The sequence below is a fragment of the Triticum urartu genome, chromosome 3A (genome assembly GCF_056163025.1).
Source record: "Triticum urartu cultivar PI428250 chromosome 3A, HENAU_Tu73, whole genome shotgun sequence".
Taxonomy (NCBI): domain Eukaryota; kingdom Viridiplantae; phylum Streptophyta; class Magnoliopsida; order Poales; family Poaceae; genus Triticum; species Triticum urartu.
In genome coordinates, this window is record NC_141875.1 from 312588612 (window position 1) to 312596482 (window position 7871).

The following is a 7871-nucleotide window of genomic DNA, read 5'->3' on the forward strand; positions in this document are numbered from 1 at the left end:
ATGATGCTGCCTAAATTGGATACATTTGTCTTGCTTACAAATGAAGGGCCTAGCTAGGGCAAGAAGGATGATCATTGGAGCAAGATCAAGCATGGAGATGATGGTATGCGCAAGGGGAACCAGAACGGAGTTACAAGTGATGATTTCAGGACTTTGAAGCCACCATAATGAGTGCGTGAAGCCTTGGACGAAATATACAAGCTGACACTTCATAAATTTCGTCCAAAGGCTATTATAGGTGCTGCGTCACCTTATTATTGGGTCAGGCCCATGTAATTTCGAAATACTTGAGTATGGGCTGTTTTTAGAGTCCGTATGTGTGGGGAAACAAGAGTTAGGGTTGGTTTCAGACCCCTCCTCCAAGGGCCACGAAATTCCCCCTCTTCCTCCATATATACAACCCTTAGGGCATTGTTTAGACTTTGGGTTTTGTTTAGATTAAAGTTCGCCATAGCTGCAACTTCGCGTACTTTGTTTGTGTTCAACCACCAGACATAGGTGTCAGAGAACCCCACCTTGATCAATAAACCTTTCCTCTTATATTTGCAATATCCAGATTGCAATCTTAGTTTCTTGCTTGTTCTTCGTTTGCCTGCAGGAAACATACCTTCGTGGTCAGATTGATCGTGCTCTCGCGTGGTCAATAACCTCTCAGAGTTGGTTTAGCAATTGCTAAGGCGCGACGTCCTCGCACGTTCGTAGTCAGATCGTCAAAGTCGACTTCCTCCAAAATGATAGCCACCATCTCATCAAAAGATATGACAACTTTCCCTCTATCAAGTGGTATCAGATTTCCATGTTGCTCGGTGAGATTTTACAGTTTTTTTAATAGTTTAGATCGAGTCTGTTCTTCATACCTATAGTCCATGAAATAGCAAAAAACAATTAGGGTTAGTTCATCCTATCCGAACCAATCTGAGCCTTTGCATAATCTTTTCTATATTTTTTTGTTGAATTTGCGGTTGCATCGTCATGTAAAGTTGTTGGTGTTAGCATCTAGTCCTTTAAAGTTTCAAGTTCCGTTCACAGGTTTTCACGTCGCCGCTGCCATATATCACAACCGCATCATCATCATCGCTGCTGCCGTATACCACCACCGCACCAACTTCATCGCTGCTACAATATACCACCACCACATATTCACCACCAATCTGAGTCCATACCACCACCTATCCGCCGCCATCACGCCAATCCGAGTCCACCTGCAACATATATCCGCCACCAGTCCGAGTTCCACCAGATTCATCGCCGCCACCAGTCTGAGTTCCACCAGATTCATCTCCGCCACCAGTCCTTGTCCAAGTCTAGTATTTTGTTACTCTGTTTTGGATTTCCAGATCTCTTGAGGACATGACTACCTTGGATACGACCAAAAATATTGCATACATGCATATTTGTCAGGTGATTTCTAATGCAAACTATTCAATAATCTATTTATGTTATCCAGAACAAAAATACTTCGAACACTTTTGTGTTTTGTCTAATTGCAGGTGTATGGGACATTTGTACAATCCACATATGAAGATAAGGGAAAAGGAGAAGTTTATGTTGTGTTCAAAAAGTCCTCTCACGTCACTTTTGGGCCAAGAGAAGATAGAGTCTGATGAGGACATCAATACCATTGTTACACCCACAGCCCCTACTGTTACATATACTGGACCAATTACTAGAGCTCGCACACGCCAATTAAATTACCAGGTACTTTCGTTTCTTGGTAATGATTCTAATGTTCATGAGATTATGATGCTGCCTAAATTGGATACATTTGTTTTGCTTACAAATGAAGGGCCTAGCTTGGAGAAGGATGAACATTGGAGCAAGAACACGCATGGAGTTGATGGCATGCGCAAGGGGATCAAGAACGGAGTTACAAGTGATGATTTCAGGACTTTGAAGCCGCCATAAGGAGTGCATGAAGCCTTGGACGAAACATACAAGATGCCACATCATAATATTCGTCCATAGGCTATTCTAGGTGCTGCGTCACCTTATTAATGGGCCAGGCCCATGTAATTTCGAAATACTTAAGTATAGGCTATTTTTAGAGTCCGTATGTGTGGGGAAACAAGAGTTAGGGTTGGTTTCGGACCCCACCCTCAAGGGCCACGAAATTCCCCCCTCTTCCTCCATATATACAGCCCTTAGGGCGTCGTTTAGACTTTGGGGATTTGTTTAGTTAAAAGTTAGCCATTGCAACTTCGTGTACTTCGTTTGTGTCCAACGACCAGACCAAGACCACTTACGGATCCCCACCATTATCAATACCTCATATATATTTACAATATTCAGATTGCTTTATCATATTCTTGCTCGTTCTTCGATTGCTTGCAGGAATAGACCTTCGTGGTCAGGCTGATCGTGCTTCCGGCATCGTCAGTAACCTCAGGAGATTGGTTTAGCGATTGCTAAGGCGCAATGTCGTGCATGTTTGTAGTCGGATCGTCAAAGTCGTCTCCACCAAATCGATAGTTATCATCTCATCGAAAGATCGGGGCACCCTCTCCTCTATCAAGTGGTATCAGTTTTCAGGTTGCTCGGTGAGAACTTCCAGTTTTCCTAGATTAGATTTATTTTCTTACCTATTGTCCAAGAAAAAGCCACAAAAAAGAGTTAGATCTATTCATCCTTGGTCCAAGCCAGTCTGAGCCTTTGCAATTTTCTTTTCATTGCTTGCATAGTTGAATTATCGGTTGCATCGTCGTGTCGAGTTGCTGGTCTTAGTGTCTAGTTCGTTTAGAGTTTCGAGTTCTGTTCACATTAGTCACGCCACCGCTGCATCATTATCTCTTCCGCTGTCCACCACCCATCCATCAATTTCCATCACGTGCTACCCACCATTCATTGTCATAATAATAGTTGAGATCGTTCACATCTTCGCTTGATCCAATCTGCGTCTTATCTAGTTTGTTTTGGAAAGAGGGAGAAAAAAAAGAGAGAAAAAACGAGAAAAAAAAGAGAAAAAAAGTCAGAGAAAAAAGGAGAAAAAAAATCAAAAAAATCGGCACAAACTTTTTCAGAGGAAAGTTGGAGACAAAGTTGTTGATATATCCTGCTTGGCTGTTGTTTCACATCATTATCTTTACTGCCGTTGTGATCTTCACTTATATCTTGCTGTCCAGAGCTACTTAGTATCCTTCATTGATGCTAGTTGTGCTACGACGTGACCTCATTAGTGTTCTAGGCTCGCGTCTCTAGTTCGGTCTAGTCTAGGACCAGCACAGTACCGTCGTTGAGCGTTTATTCAACATTGCATCTTTGAATTGATTATTGCTAATCTTTTGGTACCATATATAGCCAACCCAGCTCCACATATTTCTACACCGTGTATACGTACGTTCCCCTGGCAATCGCTTTACACAATCTTCAGAGTTATTTGACACCGTTGGTTGCCTGTCACCACCTGTTGCTTGGTAAGAACTTGTAAGATATTGATATTTGCTTTACTATGAGCGCTTTACCACCACACCCTAGTAGTTCATAGGAACATTATTCTTGAATTTTGTTTCTTGTTTCTACTAATCATGACAGGTTCTGAAGATAGAAGTTCTTGGACGACGGACACATCTTCACCATCACGAGAGTTGGGACAACACACACAAGCACATGGTCAGGTTATCTTTTTACCGTCATTTGAGGGTAGATTTAATCCTACTACATATCTAGCTTGGGAGCTTGAAGTAGAACAAGTTTTTAGTCACCATGACTTTTCTGAACTTGAGCGAGTGCGAGCAGCCACTAGAGCATTTACTAATTTTGCTTCTGTTTGGTGGAGTGTACATTGTAAGAAAAACATTGATAACCAACCCACAACTTGGAAAGTTTTGAAAGCTGTAATGAGACAACAATTTTTCCCTCCTTATTATCGTCGTGAATTGCTTCGCAAATTTGAACAATTTAAACAAGGCAACAACACTGTTCATGCTTACTACCAAGAGTTCAAATCTTATATGCATCATTGTGACATAGAAGAATCTGAGAATGATACAATGAATAGATTTTTTGGTGGTTTGAACCATGATATTCAGGCAAGATTTCAGTATATTCCTCGTTGCATTACTGGTATGTATGTCCATGCTTGTACCTTTGAGAGACAGATACAGGAGGATGCATTAGGTGACTACAACAACTACTATTCCAGTTCATGCTCACCACCGCCGGTGGGTTCCTCCATCATTGCACCTCAGATTACGAGCGCGGCGTCATCTCAAGGGTATGGTACATTGTCAACGTCCGCACCTACATCAGCTACATCTTTGCCACAAGGTAACAGTAAAGATATTGATGATATAACTTCACATGAGAAAGATGCATGCCTAGTTAACTTGAATGCGTCATGTATTGAGTTACCTGTTGATTTGAGCACACCACCTATTTTAGAGAATCTTGTTACTGTCATGAATGCGTCATGTGATCAAACAACTAAAATATCAATAATTTTGAGTGCACCCATTGAATTAACTGTTGATGCAAAAGAACTAATGTTTAATCATTTTGATATGGCCTCCAATCTTGGTGATGATTCTGTGTCCAATGACTTATTGCATGTTTGCTTATTTAAGCATGTTGTAGCATGTAAATTTGATGCAAGGTTTATTCACCAAATTTGGGATGGTTTAATGATGAACATTGCGAATCTTTTGAAATGAATAAGAGCTTCACTTATATGTGCAAACTGAGTTCTAATATTTTCATGCCTTCTACTTCTTGTGATAATTTTTTGGCTTTAGTTTTTATGAACTATGAAAGTTACTCATGTATACATGTGTCATATGTGCAAAAATCAAGGGAAGTTAAACTGGATGACATATACATATACAACATGTACACCTTGTCTCTTTTGTTAGCCACATTTCAGATTAAGCAACGCCGAGGACGGCTTTGTTTTCAAAAAGGGGAGGATGATGAGGACATGACTACCTTGGATACGACCAAAAATATTGCATACATGCATATTTGTCAGGTGATTTCTAATGCAAACTATTCAATAATCTATTTATGTTATCCAGAACAAAAATACTTCACACACTTTTGTGTTTTGTCTAATTGCAGGTGTATGGGACATTTGTACAATCCACATATGAAGATAAGGGAAAAGGAGAAGTTTATGTTGTGTTCAAAAAGTCCTCTCACGTCACTTTTGGGCCAAGAGAAGATAGAGTCTGATGAGGACATCAATACCATTGTTACACCCACAGCCCCTACTGTTACATATACTGGACCAATTACTAGAGCTCGCGCACGCCAATTAAATTACCAGGTACTTTCGTTTCTTGGTAATGATTCTAATGTTCATGAGATTATGATGCTGCCTAAATTGGATACATTTGTTTTGCTTACAAATGAAGGGCCTAGCTTGGAGAAGGATGAACATTGGAGCAAGAACACGCATGGAGTTGATGGCATGCGCAAGGGGATCAAGAACGGAGTTACAAGTGATGATTTCAGGACTTTGAAGCCGCCATAAGTAGTGCATGAAGCCTTGGACGAAATATACAAGATGCCACTTCATAATATTCGTCCATAGGCTATTCTAGGTGTTGCGTCACCTTATTAATGGGCCAGGCCCATGTAATTTCGAAATACTTAAGTATAGGCTATTTTTAGAGTCCGTATGTGTGGGGAAACAAGAGTTAGGGTTGGTTTCGGACCCCACCCTCAAGGGCCACGAAATTCCCCCCTCTTCCTCCATATATACAGCCCTTAGGGCGTCGTTTAGACTTTGGGGATTTGTTTAGTTAAAAGTTAGCCATTGCAACTTCGTGTACTTCGTTTGTGTCCAACGACCAGACCAAGACCACTTACGGATCCCCACCATTATCAATACCTCATATATATTTGCAATATTCAGATTGCTTTATCATATTCTTGCTCGTTCTTCGATTGCTTGCAGGAATAGACCTTCGTGGTCAGGCTGACCGTGCTTCCGGCATCGTCAGTAACCTCAGGAGATTGGTTTAGCGATTGCTAAGGCGCAATGTCGTGCACGTTTGTAGTCGGATCGTCAAAGTCGTCTCCACCAAATCGATAGTTATCATCTCATTGAAAGATCGGGACACCCTCGCCTCTATCAAGATCACGCCATATGTAACATCCCAAATTTTGAATTTGGAATGTTATACACTAGATCATCATTGCTAATCATATTTTATTGCATTTTGGCTGATCCTAGAAAATTCTACGCAACTCAAGGACCCTCGGAGAGAGTTGAGGATTTCGTTATTTTCATATTTGAGTCTTCTCAAATTTTGAAAATAGGATCATTTGATTTTATTTATTTTATCTTCAATTATTTCTATTATCAAAATATGAGAGGGGGAATAAAATGACATTCCCAAAATAAAGAAATATTGAGGATTTAATAAAAAATCAAATTAGATTTTATTTTGGTTTTATTTGCTATTTTATTTGAATTAGGAAAAATGCGCGTTTTTCAAAATTGCATTTAGGCCCCAAATAAATGTTCATCCTGTGCGGCTTGATTTTAGAAGCCGGGGAAAATTTATTTCGGGATTTTTGGAGTCCGTTTAGTATTCCTTTTGTTTTTTCTGAGCGTAACTATTTAAAAAAAAGTCTGAACCGACTTACCTGACCGTGTCCGACCTGGACTCCCGGCCCGGCCGGCTTTAAATAGCCGGGAGGCCCAGCCGCCACCCCCCACCTAAAAACCCTAGCCGCCCCTAGCCCGCCGCCAAAGCCCCTAGCCCGCGCCGCGCCGCCCCGCCGCCCGCTGCGCCGCCTCGCCGCCCCCCCGCCCGCCGTGCCGCCGCCGCCGCCGGATCCTTCGCCGGTTTTTTAGAAAACCAATCGGTTTTTCGTCGGTTTTGTTCAGTTTTTTTAGTTTCGTTTTTTTAAATATATCGGTTTTTTCGGTTTATTTTTTTAGCGAGCGTTCGCCCATTCGTTCGTTTTAACGAACGTTCGTCGTTTTTCTTTTTCTCGGATTAAATCCGTGATTTTTCTGATCGTGATTCCTAATCCGATGTTCGTTTTAGTATAACTTTTCGCTCGTTTATCGGAATCAGGCGATTCAAGCGCCTGGAGTTTCGTCTCGAGACCCTCTTTCCGTTTAACGAACTCAAACAAGTTTTTGCCACTGTAAAAAATTGCCCTAGATCCAGAATAGTAAATGAAGCTTGTTTCTTTTGCCGTTTGTCTTTCGTTGCTTCGTTCGATTTGATTCTTTTTGCCAACCGGAGTTCTTAAGCTGAACTTTCTGGTTATATCTTTTATTTGGGTTTTACCTGTGCATTAGTTGAGTACTTATTGTATGCTATTTTGTTTGCGATAGAGCACCCGGAGTGTGCCGCTTGCTACTTCGAATCGCTAGGTTTTGCGGATCATCAGCAAGGCAAGTAACACTTTGATCATACCTCCTACTACCCAGTTTTATTGCATTAGATCAATCCTCACACATTGCATGATTAGGATCTAATTAAATTGTGGGTTTGGGAAGTAGTTGAGGAAGAACCTATTACCTGTTTATTATCAAACCTTTGGGAGTTACTTCTACGTTGCTTATTATGCCATGCTATGCTAGTAGACGTGGATTGGGTGAGTGTATCCATGACAGATGTGAGACTTGTTAAATTATTGGTTTATCTAAGGTGGCAACTTAAATACACATCTGGGTGGATTGAGGCACCTGGGTATTCCAGCGATTGCCTGTTTTTCTATTGGACTGCCACCCAGGCTCAAAGGGATCATGAGATTATTCATGCTAGAAACTTCCGTGTGCAGCCACAAGCTACTATAGGCTCTAGCATAGTTGACTAAGTCGTGCGAACTCTTACAGTGGTAGACTAACAGATGTATGGGATGTAGGTTGGTACGGTCTACCCGTTCGTAAGGTGCTAGCGCTTCTGAAAGACTAT